This window comes from Apis cerana, linkage group LG12 (assembly GCF_029169275.1).
Source record: "Apis cerana isolate GH-2021 linkage group LG12, AcerK_1.0, whole genome shotgun sequence".
NCBI lineage: Eukaryota > Metazoa > Arthropoda > Insecta > Hymenoptera > Apidae > Apis > Apis cerana.
Window position 1 is genome coordinate 8,214,549 of NC_083863.1, and position 15,072 is coordinate 8,229,620.

At 40.2% G+C, this 15,072-nt stretch overlaps 1 protein-coding gene across 5 annotated transcripts in view; it reads left to right on the plus strand.

Moving 5' to 3' along the window:
- Positions 1–15,072, plus strand: part of LOC107998923 (leucine-rich repeat-containing protein 15) — a 105,898-nt gene that overhangs the window by 39,485 nt on the left and 51,341 nt on the right. For 3 of the 5 annotated variants that reach the window (XM_028667292.2, XM_062082957.1, XM_062082960.1), the window contains one exon: positions 6,767–6,832. The exons of the other annotated variants lie outside the window; for them this stretch is intronic. The gene's annotated coding sequence lies outside the window, so the exon portion shown is untranslated. The remainder of the gene's footprint in view (positions 1–6,766; positions 6,833–15,072) is intronic. 5 annotated transcript variants of the gene reach the window in all.

Sequence of the window (15,072 nt, forward strand, 5' to 3'; positions counted from 1 at the left end):
ATATTATCCTTGCTTTTGCGCACGTTGTATAATTCGATAGCTTGCGAATGTAAAATCGACAATTCCGTCTAACGTCGTCTTCATCCTTGCAGAATTTCAATTATTCAATTCAATTCTAAAACTTCGAAACATTTAATTATCTGGATCGCGTCCAACTATCAATTCTTCCATATAAACGATATTCGAAATCATCTTTCGCGATCGTTCGAAACTCATATTCTTCGACTATACTCGTTGCTATTCCAAAACCGATGAAATATTGATTCCATTATTACAATAAATCGATGGTCCATCTTTCAATGGATTTTCAACGTGCTTCCAGTCGACGAAATCCGTTGGAGTAAATTTTTCTTCGAGTAAATTTACCCCGATCCATCCTATAATCCCGTTTTCCAGCACGACTGAACCGTAACGACCGACATAATATGCGATGGAACACCGCTTAGTCGGCGTCTGGGAGCGGAAACTGGAAACGGAAACGCGTTCATCGTGGTCGACGCAGAATCACGTAGCGCGTAACATCCGCCTCGGGGATGGATTCGAAAATTCACGCTACGATTACTTGGCTGGAGAGAGCCCTTCTCCACAGCTCTCTAGTTACAATTATAATTAGCGGCATCGATCGATAAGCAGATCCGAGAAGAAGATGCGAAGGAGAAAGGAAATCGAAAGTGTTTCTTTGCCTTCTCGATCAAACACGGGTCAAGATCGAGTGAAATTACCTTCTTTTCTTAAGATCAAGGAAGAAAAGCAAGACTGTAACATTAAGATTCCTCTTAAAACGTTCCAGTTTCCCAAAATCCATCGCTTCGAATAATCGTTCGTACTTTTAAGCGTTAACAAAGAAAATTTTCTTAAATCGAGATTGAAATACAGTTTGCTCGATCCAGCACGATTATTATAGTTACATTAGGGTGTCATCGATCATTCGCATTTGTTTCACTCGAACTCGAATTCTAGAAAAGTCACGTATTCGTGGAGATTTAGAGTCACGCGATACTTCAATAAAAATTAAATAAATACCATACATTAGCCCGCACTCGTTCCTCCCTTCTTCTTATTTCTTTTTTCCTTTGCGATTAATCAATGATTAATCAGCGAGTTGCCCTGGTACCACGTGTGCGAGCCAGGATCTCGATTTCGTGGAAATTACAGGCTGCGGTTTTTTCACTGCTCGACTCGATGCTTCGACTTTGGTATCGCCTTCGTTTCGAAAAAATATCGAAAACTTTCTCGTCGATCGAACATCTTTCGTGTCTCGTGTATCTCGAGGCGTGTTTCTCAACCCCTTTAAATCAGAGGAAACTAACACCGGAATATTGAATGTTATGAAATTTCACTAGATTCGACTCGTATTCGAGATATTTCAGATCGTCCACTGAAAACTAGCCACTTGTGTCGTTGATCCCGCTTAATTCAATTTCACTTTCTTCGTAATAATTTTTATTGATCTAGAAATATTACTTCCCCTTCAAATTAACGTTACTTCGTTTTCATTGCGATATCTTGTTGTTTTTCTATAAATATAAAAATTATATAATTCGAAAATGCTATTGGAATCTCGCAAACATAATCTTTAAAGCAATTACGGCTGTCCTACTACATGGTCCTACTAAAATCATTCCAAACAATTTATTCTCCGTTAAAACACACAAGTTGAAACAATACCTGTAATTTCTTCCGGTTTAAAAACGGAATTTGAAGGGGTGGTCGAAACTCGACGCGGAAAATTCCACTTGTCCATGATCGGCGAAGCGCGATTCCAAGTCAATTATATGCAGCAGACACATCAAATTCTACACGGTCGGTACAAGGTTGTTATAATATCGAACGGTTGAAACTCAATCGGATATACCCGCTTCTCTATGGAACACCGGTCTCGTTATTCCGTTGACTGGATACAAGCTTAATTCACGATACATTATTCATCGATGCATTCGCCAACTTCACAATGGGTACGATAACGTTAATTAAGGCTGATTTATAAGGAGCGCGTCATTCGACGCGATCATCTTCGATTATATCGATTAATATACACACAACTGGGCTGACAACTCGAAAATGATCGTTGAATTAATCATCCAAGCCTCCGATTTCTATCATTTTCTTGTTCCATATAAATTTTGGAAGTTAGCATTGTTTCGTCATCGTAATCACGCGTGATTGTAATATGATGTAACGATATTTGTATTATTATTAATTCGAATACGATTTAATTAATGTAATAATAGGATAATTTGTAGTTGATTTTAATATGATTGAAATATTCGTTGCGTGTAATAATTCGAAACAAAAGTTCGTTTCATTTTATTCGGCGTACTTAATTATACTTGTTCGATTAATCAAATGAAATAACGCTTATCTAGAATCGCGCGAGGCACTGCGTTGAAAAGAGTTGTTCTTCTTCGTTGGTCACGTTCGAAGCGTATCGTTTACAGATTCGTGCATTCTTCTTTAAAGTTCGAACAAAAATGCGGAATTTGTCCCGTTCCATTTTAACAACGAAACGGAAATTAGTAGAGAGAAAGACAAATGCAAGATCTAAAGGGAGCTTCTGCAATTTAAGGGTGCATACAGAATTTCTAATTTGCATAGTTACGCAGAGCAGATGTGTCTGAAGCATATGCAATATTCAGGAAAATACCCAAGTATTCTCAGGTTCAAAGTTCTCGTACCGTTCGTGGTCCCACACCCGCATCTCTGCCCGTAATCCTTCGAGAAAGGAGAGAAATTTCAAGCTTACGAGTAATTAATTCAATTAAACGTCGTAATTATACAATATAAACTACATCTTCGATTGCTTCTTTACACCGAATATTCCATATACAGTGATATTCCACGCGTGTTAAAAATAATTCTTACAAAGACCATAACCTGTACGTTCTTTTATATAATCTTATACTTCGATAATAATAATCACGAGTAACTATGATTCATTTTGAACGGGTAATTATTCGAAGCGAGTTGGAATCGAAATTTTCAACCTGTCAACGGCTAACCTTTTTCAACGGCTAACGATTTCTCTACGAGAAAACGAGGCAACGGCGAAACTCCATATCGGGGTAAAGGCGCGTCGTAAATCCGGCGAGAGAGAAGATTTCTCCAACAGGTAGCAGCACGTTACGCGTATCCCCACCTTGGCGAAATTCTCAAAGGAGAGGGGGCGAAAGCTCGGTCCACGTTCAACGCGGGTCACGTACGTACGTGCACGGATACGTAACGTTTAAAACGCGAAACATTGGGGAATCGGCGTATCGCATATCCGTCCCGTGGAAAGTAAAACTTTGCGTTTGGAAAATGGCGTGGCTATTCGGCGGCTTAGCGAAACGATCGGTCGTGTAACGAGGTAACGTAAAACCCGATCCACTATCAAATCCAGAATCCCCCCGGAGATAAACTATCCGCGCGAATACGCGATCGAATCGATTTCGAGAATTTGGTAAATGTCGTTTCACGATCGAGTTTGAAAATGAATCGTGCGACTCGAAAAGAGGAATGCTCCGTGCGTTTTCTATTAAATTTAAAGAACTCCATACGAAGCGAGATTTCGAACATCGAGTTAAGTTTCCGAGTTTAAATTTTTATTTTATCGACCACGATGTATCATTAAGTTTCTCGAGGAACGAGTCTGTTCATTTATATTGAACAAAAATGGTTCGACCAACATTTCGAAATGCTAAATAGGATTTTTTTTAATCATTGTCCAAATGAAGTTGCGACGCGAAAGAACCAACGTCTACTTCGATATCGCCTTTAATTTTATCCCTCCTTTTTCGCCGTTAGGTCGAGCGTTGCGTACCACCGTAACGTTAATTCTCCGAGTTTTAGACGCCGGTGTAACGAGCACGCTTCTCCTTTGGGAGCGCGAAAGAACATTTGGGCGATGGCAAGCTCGAAGGAGGAACACCGTGCTCTTATTCGTACCGTAATTCAGCCGAGTCGTTGCGTGAACTTGCGATCGTGCAGAGGAAAAAAGAAAAAGAAAGGAGGAGGAGGAGGAGAATAAGAAGAAAAAAACGAGAGGATAAAGGAACTGAAAGTGGTCCAGAGTGCGCTCAATATACCCTCGAAACAAGAAAAGTTCGCCGCTCATTCTCTCGAGTATGTAGTAAACTTTTAGAAACTATTCCTTTTTTTGGAGAAAATTTGAGAAATTTGAAACTCACCGAGACGTTGTTAAACGTCCCATTTTCCATTTTATTTTAATACGACGATGGAGAAGATTAAAGATAAAGACACTTTTTCGAATGTGTTCTACAACGCGACGAGAAGAAAGAGGAACATTTTCGAAATTAAATCCCCCAGATTTACCACCGTTGCATTTCTATCAACGCCAATCCATCAAGAGGCCAAAAATCGCGCCGTTTTCACGAAATCTTTTCATCCAGAATCCGATTCCCCCGAAGGGCACGAAATTTCTCGATACACGCCGAGCATTCCCTCTCGTATCGCCGCCACGTAAGAATCGTAAGCAGAGCTCGATTCGCCCCGTTTCTACGTGTTCTCTGACGGAGAGAAGTTTGCGGGGCCAAACTGCTGACTCGTGTGGAACGGGTTGCTGGTTCAGCGGTCACGTTTTTCGGCTCGCACGAAATCCGGAAAGCTGGCTCGACTCTACGAACGGTTATGGTGCCACAGGTGTGCCCGATGGCCTCCTTTGCCACGTTCGCCGCTTCCAATTCTCCTTTCCTGACCCGTCCGTTCGATTCTTGCCAATTAGCCTGCGGAACGTGATCGATAATCGATGTATCAAACGCTCGCTTCCAACTTTTCCTCCTTTCGATTTTTCCAGGAATAGGAAGAGTTTCTTTTTTCTTTTGAAGAGTAGAGTGGGATAATCGAGTGATTATCGTAATTCGGTGAACGAGCCGTTGCGTGGGAAGAATTGGAGCGGAACGATATGGATTTGGTTTGAATTAAATGCGAATTTAAGATGCATGAGATGCGTAGTTGGTGAGGAGGACTTGGTGGAATGCGTCTTATAAATTTTTGAAAATTCAAGTTCGAAAAGGAGCGAGCCAATTGAAAATAGAGAGAATATAAATTTGTCTATGAAAATTTCAAAGTAAAGATTCATTTAAGAATTTTTCTCGAGTTATTAACCTTTCAGCTTCGTCCAAAATTGTTCATTTCGATACGTATTCTCGTCTTTATCACGACAGAAACATAAACGATTGTGTTTTAACCGATATAAGCGAATGGAATTGTTATGAAAATCAAAAAGGAATTATTGGAAACGGAAAATTTCACGCGGTGTAAATTCAATCGGATTAATTATCTCTAACAGAGAGAGTATCACTGGTCGAGTTAACCTTGATGATTACTCCCGTAAACATCGAATACCTGATCCAAATACAAAAGTAACGAGATCATAAACGCGAACGTTATTTCGTTATTGAAACGCAGATTCGTATCTGTTACCAAAATTCGAGTAGAATCAAATCGAATCTTCGTATCCGTTATAAAAAAAAAAACAAGAGAAACTCGGATGAAATTCATTCGTTCCGTTGGAAGGAAAGACGGGGCAAAGTCGTCGTTGAAAAGAAATAAGAAAATTTTTTTGATCGCGTTTCACGAATCGGTCGATGTCGGTTTGAAATATCGAGGATACAGATAGAAACAGAAGGCCTCGAACGAGATTAACACGGGCTTAATTGCTTCGATCGCAGTGTTAATCCGACTCACGAAAATCCGGCAGCTTAATTGCCACCAAGTTCGAAGCCACGGGGTTAACACGCCGCCAACGAACCTGCTGCAATACCGGATCGCAATTAACGCCACCCATTTCCCGCCTTTCCCTTCCCGTAAGAAAATCCAAGTCGATCGCCTCGATGGCTTGTTAACCCCCTTCGAAAAAAATGAACCGAGACAATTATTTCTCTCGTGGTGCAAGATCTGTTGGAAATTTATTACGCGCGATTAAGGGTGATTCGAGATTTTTACGTACCGTTCGAGATTCTGATAGGTTTGATTTATCGAGAATTGTTATAAATTTTAATGGCAAAATTATCGAATTTTTTTAATAATAAAATACTTTGAAAAGCCTCGATTTTCGTTTCAATACGATTACATTCTAGCCGAATAACGCGAAAATCGATCGAACGTTCCATCCAGCAATATTTAATTCATGCCTCTAAATGATTTTGAAAATCGTTCCAACCGATGTTGATATCGTTTATCGAATTATTTAATTTCGTTTTTTCCAACCTTATTAACATTTTCTCGAATTTTCCTCGTGTCTCTTTTTCCTCGCGTAAATACCGACCCAAGCTTTCTGCGATTCAAGGATTAAATTCAGCTTTGTTACGGCCATTAATAATTTGTCATCGCGTTCTATCCGCCGTTTCGCCAATTTTCGATTTTCATCGGAAATAAAGCGGGGAGAAAGGTACAAAGACGTAAGTAAATGAAACTGCGATGCTTAATAATACATAGATTATCGCATTTATATAATCGATTCGTTGCTCCAAACAGAGCTGTATGTATTTGACATCGTTTCGAATATTTATCGAAGTAACGCGTTTTATCCGTTTCGTGGTTATATTATATTTTTTAATATTTTTAAAATCCCTACCATTTCAAACGATATTTATCCACATTTTTTAATTATTTCCCTGCAATTTTTAGGGATCGAAATAGAAACGAATCAAATATCCCTTTCTCTGAGAATAACAAAGCCGCGAGAAAAACGAATAAAGAAACTTTACATCTTTCGTGTCGCTCGATCCCCTTCTCATCGCATTGAACGCGCTTTTTTGTCTTCCAGGTACGTATTCGAGCGTCGGTGAAGCGATTCGCGAGAGAATAATTGGCCGCAATCGATCACGGTTCGGTAAGTAAAACGTTATTTCGAAAGAAGCTCGTGAAAATTCGCAAGAAACACTCCACGTTCCATTCGTTGCAAAGGTAATACAAGAATATAACCCGAGCGATTCGATTTTACTTTCATTCGTTACGCTTCGAATAAGCTTCGACCGATGCGATGGAAAATATATTTGATTTACTTCGAGAAAGGTTTAACTCTCTTTTATTCTGGAATTTGTCTGCACGATATTCGTCTCGAATTTCTTTTTTTTTAGAAGAAAATTAATAAACTCGAGCCAAACCCGTCGCGTTTCCTTTCGAATCCACCTCGACGAAGCCGCATCGAGCTTCTTACTCTTGTTGACTCGTAAACAAGATTGATGATTAATCGTGCTTCCTCGGCCCGATATGTAACTGTACAAAGATATATAACTGTACATAGCCGTGCATAAAGTGTAATCACTCCGGAAGATTGATTCTCTGCCTTTTTTTTTTCTTTTAACGTGTACATTACGTGTATCAATGTCGTTTTATCTCGATACTCGCAGTTTTGCTACACGGGTGAAATATTACTCGATACTCGATCACTTGCACTTCGTATCCTTGGATAACAAATATGGGAAGAAAAATTAAAAATATCTAGCTGGCATATCTATCTAGAAAAGTCGTATAAGGGTAATAACGATTTAATGCAGGGGCATGCTGTGGTTGAATTAAAGGAATAAAAAAAAAGAGAAGAAGGATTTTTACGATAGCGTGGCAATGGGTGTGGCTTCCGTGGTTGTAAATCTTATTCCGTGACAATTAACGGCTCGAGTAATTTCGTCAAATGTCACAAGACAAATACGTATTTACGGGTCAAAATTTAAAATCACCGACTTGATTAAAATTTTATGAATATTTTCTTCGAATATTTGTAACGAATGTAAGAGAAAGATCCTTCTTGGCCGTAAATTCGACTCGTACTTGGCCATCGAGCGACGTAATTGCCTCGTCAATGTTAACGAATAATCGTTAAACGGGAAGTCTGGTAAATGATTGTACGACACGTCGGTCTTAATCGCGAATTGCCCAACGATTTTCGATATTTAAATCTTGGAACGTTTGACGGGGAGAGTGAATTGAATTTTATCGCGTCCAATGAAGAAAAAAAGGGTAAATATTGTGCTTTTCGAGGATCGATCGAATCGGTTCGCGATTGTTTTGAAAATATCCGCGCTCGGCCCGTGCCATGTAAATTAGAAGACAAATATTTTTGTACAAACTCGCGTTAAGGTGCGAACATTGATACGTCGCTTTCGATTATCGAATACTTCATTCTTATCGATACTCGTTAGTTCTTGAAACGTTGAACTCGAATCTCTCAAGATTAACGAGAGTTTAAATATAACTTTGCGAACACGAGGAATTCTGATTAGCAACGGATAATAGAGAACGACTTCTTCTTACAACCGTGTTCAAAATCCTTGCATCGATCCGTGTGAACCCCTTACAAGTCAAACGAGCCGTTATATGGTATAAACGAATTAAAGATTTGGCGATTTTAAAAAGCAATTCTTCAACTTTTGTGCTTTCATTAATTATTCCACGATATCGTTATTATTCCACCGTGAATTTCGCGGTTCTAAAACGCTACTCGACGTTACCGGACGTCTAACAATTCTCACAACAAAGGAAAACTTTGCGAAACTTTGTACAGAGTTGTCTAAACTGACATCCGCTCCATAACTGAACGACTCTGTTTCCTTTCCAGAGAAATAACGCGTTGGAAAAGCGTTGGAAGGAAGGACTCGAGTCATTAATCCTTTCAACGGATTGCAAAAAGAATTTCGAAAAATTGCTCTCGGCGATCTTTGGTCGCGAAACGAGAAGAAAATCTATTCGTATTATATTTAACCGACGATGCCACCTTTCTCGAAAAAGACGAATTATCCATTTGTTGACGCGAATCGTTGGAGGACGGTTTAAAATTTCACGTGCAACGATGCAATTTGCGGCATAACTTCGCCACCAAGTTTTTACTTTAATTTCGCGGTTTGATATTTACCGAGGAAATTGTAGCGTAATTCTTGTACGTGTGGTAGTTTACGAAGGTCAGTCGGGTGGTAACAGCGAACGTATCTTCCGAGGAAATCACGCCACTGGGCGGAAAGAAAGTTCGTTGCGTGCGAACGATCGTACGTCGAATGTACGATTGCCGCGAGTTAAGACGAAACTGCGATGTAAATATATTTACGTACGGAAAGGGGGCCACGCGAGTCCTCGTGTAACGACTCCCGCCCTTTCGTCCAACCTATTTAAAATTCGAAACCCACGACAGGGTGCAATTATCGTTCGCTTTTTCGAACGTTTCTAAAGCTCGCGAAAAAAATTTAAACGCTCTTCCTTCTTTTCCACTCGTATTTTTCACTCGTTAATATAATTACATACAACAACGATTACGAGTCTTTAATCCGCGCACGGATCTTCTGATATCGTTTTTCAGCGAAGAACTCACCTTTGAAAAACGGACGAAACTCTCTGGGAATAATGCATTAAGATATGAACGGCTCCTTTGGTCAACCTTTCAATTAAGACGAGAGTATTACCCTCGAAGCGGTCGAAGGAAATTAATTCTTGAAATCGCTCACCCACCCCCGATATTACCCTTTCTTTGCCTCGCGAGTCTTGTTCCCCCTCCACTTCTTCCCGCTATCCTCTGTGCCGAGTTAAGCCCCCGGAACTTTCTCCTATACCTACCCTGTCTTCGTTCCCGCGGTACGAGAACGTTGGCTAACACCGGAAAATTGGCGCCAGAAATTCCCGAAAATTTGAAATTTCAGAACAGATTAATTGATTAATCGATTACTTCCAATGATGCCTCCAAGCTTAATTATCTCCATTTTACTTCTTTTTTCTTCTCGTTACATGATTATCTATATCATGAAATAGATGCAAATCATGGGACAGAGAATCGAAGGGGAAAGGAAAACAAGGAAACATCGATTCTCTCGGTGATTTCGATGCTTGGCAATCGGGACAACGAGAAGAAAGAAAAGAAAGAGAAAAGAGTACAGGCTCGCACGAGTTATCGCACCCTCGGCGCAGCTGTGCCCGATTCCGTGTCCCACCGCAACAGGCGGATCTGTTTTCAAGGCTGGGTCCTTTGTCGACGAGGCCGCTAATGACAGTTAATTATCATTAACGCGCGGTGTAATGGCCGCGCGACTATAATCTCATTACGAGCGCACTTGGCCGGCGAATGCGTGCAGCAAGCGATCCGTGATGCGAGTCTGAGCTCGCAGCAGCCTCGCTGACGCGTATGCTGATTTAAATATACGGCTCGTCACTTCAAAGGGCGACCACCTCGTAAATTCGAGGCTTTATCCGGAACTGTTATTATCCCGTCCGATATCCTTCCATTCTGACAAGTTCGCTCTCCCTCTCCTTCCTGTATGAATGTATATTTCGTCGATTTATCGCTGTTTTTTTTTTTATTCATCTCGATATAAGTCGATTAGTTTTGGTTTTATGAGTCGGCGATCGAATGGTTTAATTTAAGTTGCTGTTAATTTCGAGAAATTCTTTTTTAAACATAAGTCGCAGGTATATGATTGATGATTCGATTTAATAATTTAATAATTAAATTAAAATGGCGTGTAACTATAACGAATAACGAGGGGATGGGTAAGTCTCGTAATTTGTTAGTTTTCATTTGTCCAATTGCGTTGCGTTTCGTGTCATAATTTATTTCTTCTAATTTCCATCGTAATTCAATATGCATTAGGTGTACACATTTTTGTCATTAATCTTTGAATAGTAAAACGTCTAAAAATCGTTTCCACGACGATGAAGTAAAATTTGACGTTAGAAAATTTCATCTATTTTTCTTCTTCCCCTTCTTCTTTAGTTTAATATAATCGTTCAATGAGAAATAATCGTTTGATGGGTCGAGTTGCAGAGTTAGCCTCGGCCATTATTAAACCAACTCTAGAAACTCTACGCGATATTAACATGGACTCCTCTAAAACTCCACGGCTAATGACCCGTAGAAGGTTGTCGATATTGGCATTGTAATTGTCTTCGCTCTGCAACCATTGATCAACATCTTCCACGGTCGATCGAACAAGTAAATCGGCCACTTCCTCTCTTGATCCATTCTTCCCTATGCATATAACGACACTCCGTTTTTACTCTCCCCTTTCCCTATCTACTTTTCTCCATCTTCTCTCCGTATCCATTATCACCACCACGCAACCATCATTTATCTCGCAAAATGGCAAACTTTTCTCTTATCTCGACAAATATTCTCTCACGCCAAGATACACACTCGCGTATTTCGTATAAATACTCCCTCCCTCCCTTCCTCTCTCTCTCTGTCTCGTCTCCAAAAAGTAAAATAAAATAAAATAAAAGATCGTAAATCATTCGTCAGAGATGAAACGACTGGAAGCCTCGACGAAACTCCGTCCAATGGAATCGTCTTACCTCTCCCTTTGATCCACGTTTAATCCCATTAGAAGGAAGGAGAATTGGGGTGCGTTTACGGTAATCGGGACGAAAGGCGAGGTATTCCACTGGGATCGGTTACATCCCTCCGTTTATATATATACACGCGTGCATATCTCCTTGCCTTCCATTCTCGGCCAGCCACGAGAATACGATTCCCGCGGGAGACGGCGGAGAGTATAATGCGGGAGAAAAGTTTGGGATGGACGAGGAAATTTGGGGAAGGTGGCGAAATTGTTTCGGGACGTGGATCCGTGATTCGCCGATTCCATTCGAAACGAACGAGGAGAGTCGTAGACACGTTGGGAACCGAGAGTTGAATCGAATCGAAGGATCGTTTTTCGAAATAAATTGGATATATCCTAAGTGGAATCAAGAATTAGAAAGGATTGATTTGCTGGAGTTTCATTTCTTTCACGAAAAACGAAGAGAAAAATCTGTAAAAGAATTTTATCGTCTTCCATTTTCCTTTCCTTTTCTTTTTTTTTTTTTCTTTACTTCGTTATTTCCGCGAGTATTGTTTGTATCGCATATATTGACCCACGATATATTTATGGGCGAGAGAAACTTTACGAGGAGATGGATAAAAGTACTTTTTCGTCCCTCCCCTTTCTTTCTTGTTATTTTCGCAGAAGCCGGAAGTGCTTACACTTCCCTTTCCTATGATCGATACATCGGACGGTTCGATACGGAAGATTGCCAGCACGGATATCGGTGAGAATGAAGAATCGTGTTTTTCCTCGGGGGTATTGGCGGGAAAATATGACGAGAAATGCCGATGAGAAAAGTGTGCGAATATTTCTTCTATATCCGGGCTTACCTTCTCCGCGTTCTTTTTCAATCTTTGACAATTTTTTCAAATTTTCTAACCATATTTGCGCGATGTTTAAAAAGAAAATTCTTGAAAAATCCTTTATCTCGACGAAATAAAGGAAAGGAATTTCTCGACTCTACGTTCTCTAATTTATCGAGAATTTTGAAAATCGATGCTAACGACGTCATTAATAAAACTTTTCGATGTCCGTTGGAAAAATCTTGTACGATTATCCAATCGTATTTCCCCTTCTAAGTTAAAATCCTCGTTTCTAAGCTAAAATTCGCCCGTTTATCTCGCAACTTTGCAATGTCGTGACCGCAATAATCTTTAATAATGCGAGGGTGGAAAGGCAGGAAGCGTTGTTTCAACCGTTCTCCTGCATCCCACTGTAATCCACTATTTATAACAGCTATATTTAGAGATCCAACGGAGAAGAAAGAAGAATCTATTAATTTATCACGATCGTTACTCGATCAAAAATTACCGATCCTCGTTTCGGGGAAAATCGAAATTCGTAGAGTAAAGATACTTGGCCCTTCGAAACGACTGCACCGCGTCAAGCGCGAAGAATCTTTAATCAAGAAGCGATCCTTCCAATTTTCAACATCGATATATTAACATATTTTTTACTATTTTGAGCGTACGCGGAGAAGCGGATTGGACGAGAGGGAGAGGCGAGGAAAAATGCAGCTTGAAAAACGATGGGACAGGTTTGATCCGCGTGACTGATCAATAGAGAAAGAGAGTCGATAAATCATCGTTGCACAAAGACCGTGGAATCCCGTTAAAAGAATACACGATACACGAGGTAAATCGGACGCGAAGGGAACGAGAATTATATTCCACGGGGACTCGTTACTTCGACGACCGACCGTATTGAAACGAGTGGAGAGGAGAACAGGGTGGCGGGAAGATATCGTAGAAACGAGGCAATTTATCATCGAAAGAGACACTTCTCGTCTCTCGGCCAAGAGGAATGAAAGGATAATATAAATTGAAACGTCCTCCCACAAATTTGTTTCGCTCAAATTTTCTCCTCCGATAAACGAATAACGAACTCGTGTCACGACTTGTCGCGCGCAATGCTCTTTCCTCTGTGGACGAATCATCCCTCGCTTCTCCTCCAAGGTACAAATGAAGAATACGGATCGAGACACCGTTCAAATTTTCCTCTACCATTTAGAATTACACTGGAGTCGTGTATCTCGATTCTAACTTGGTTATTACGCTCCGGATAGAGATGGATTATGGTTTTCCACTTTCAAACTTCGCACCATTTAATTTCGAAACCCACCCACCCCTGGAAAGTCACTTGATATCGTATTGGGTGCCTCGGAAATAGATCAAGCCAAATTGCAACAATTCTGCAAAAGAATCGATCCATTTAAGCGAAAATAAATGTTGAAAAAATTGGGAATTAACTCGAGAATATCGATGAAAAATTATCGCCTTCTACGTTTATCTACGTTCCAGAATATATCTCTCCTTCTTTTCTCATTTTTTCCCCATCCTCAAACTTCCCCAGCAATTTGTTCCGCGGCTCCTATTCGACCTCCACGACGACGTTATAATTTTCACGAGACTGCATATACTGCACGGCTGCAATATGTATGTACGCGCGCGCGCACATCGACACGTCGTAAAAGGGAGGGTAGATTTTCAGGCTGAAACTCTGCAGCATCCTCGGGAGCAAATTCCATTATTCTTCGTTAGGGTGAAGCAAACGGAAAATTGCGGTACGGTGTACAGTGGGTGAGAAAGGGGGGCAGAGAAGGGATGAAACACGAGCAACATTCGCCCCGGTCCATCGACCACGGCCTGCGCAGATAGTTAAATCCTGTTTACAGCTTTCAGAAATTCTAATTTTCTCTGACGAATCGTTTTCTTCCTTCTCTCTCTTTTTCTTCTTCGAGAAGCACTCGAAGCCGTTCGTCGATTATCTTTCGCCAGATAACGATCTTCTCCTCGAAAAGAGAATCGAGAAAAGTGTACTCCTCCCATTCTCCTTTCCACGTAACGATCGCGTCCACGTGTCGAAATTTTGCCGGCTCATTGAAAAGTTTTCGCGCGTTCAATCCCAGGGAGCTGACCACGGTTATCACTCTTGTTACGCGTTAAACCAAGGATTCCTTATCGCGGCTACGTTTCATTTCCCGTAACGATGATATCGAGGAAAGTTTAATTAACTTTAACTCGCCGTTTTGTTCGGGATGAAAAGATTGCACCCTCGTTCGCGGGATGTATTAAACTTCGTTCGTTTCGTCCACGAATACAGGCGAATTCTGGTGTGTAAAACTATCTTCGCCTCGGAGGATTATTAATTTTTCCCCTCCTTTTTTCTTTGCTCGCTCGCTCGTTTAAGTTTGTCGAAACGAGGATATCGAGGAATATTTCAGGCAGAAATTGAAAGTGGTGGGAGAAATCGGAAGAATCGTATGGGAAATATGTGATTTTTAATGGTAAGAAGGTAAGAACGAAGTCATTTAATCGAGAATAATATTTTGTTCGAATAATAATTAATTACAGCGCTCGATAATTATAGCGGCTAATAAATGTTATTCGAGCATTTTAAATAATGTTACTACTCGTTAATATTCAATTCTCTTCGATATATTAATAATAGCAATTTAATTGAATCGTCGGCCGAGAGTTTATCAAATGTTAGAGATTGTTGAATTATTTAAGACATTTACAGAAAATGTTTGATACAATAGATGACATCTTCGTGCCAGAACCACAAAAATAAATTTAAATATAAATAATACACACGTAAGATGAATATCGTTTCTTTATTCTTAACGTCACCTTAGCTACGTCTCAAAAATCTTGGCCTCGATATAATTTTATCTTTTGAAGAATTTATCTTATATACGTTGTAATAATTCACGTTATGTATTTCCGATTTATCCTCCACTCTTGAAAAATACCTATTAAAATCCGTTAATCGTCTTTCAAATAACCGA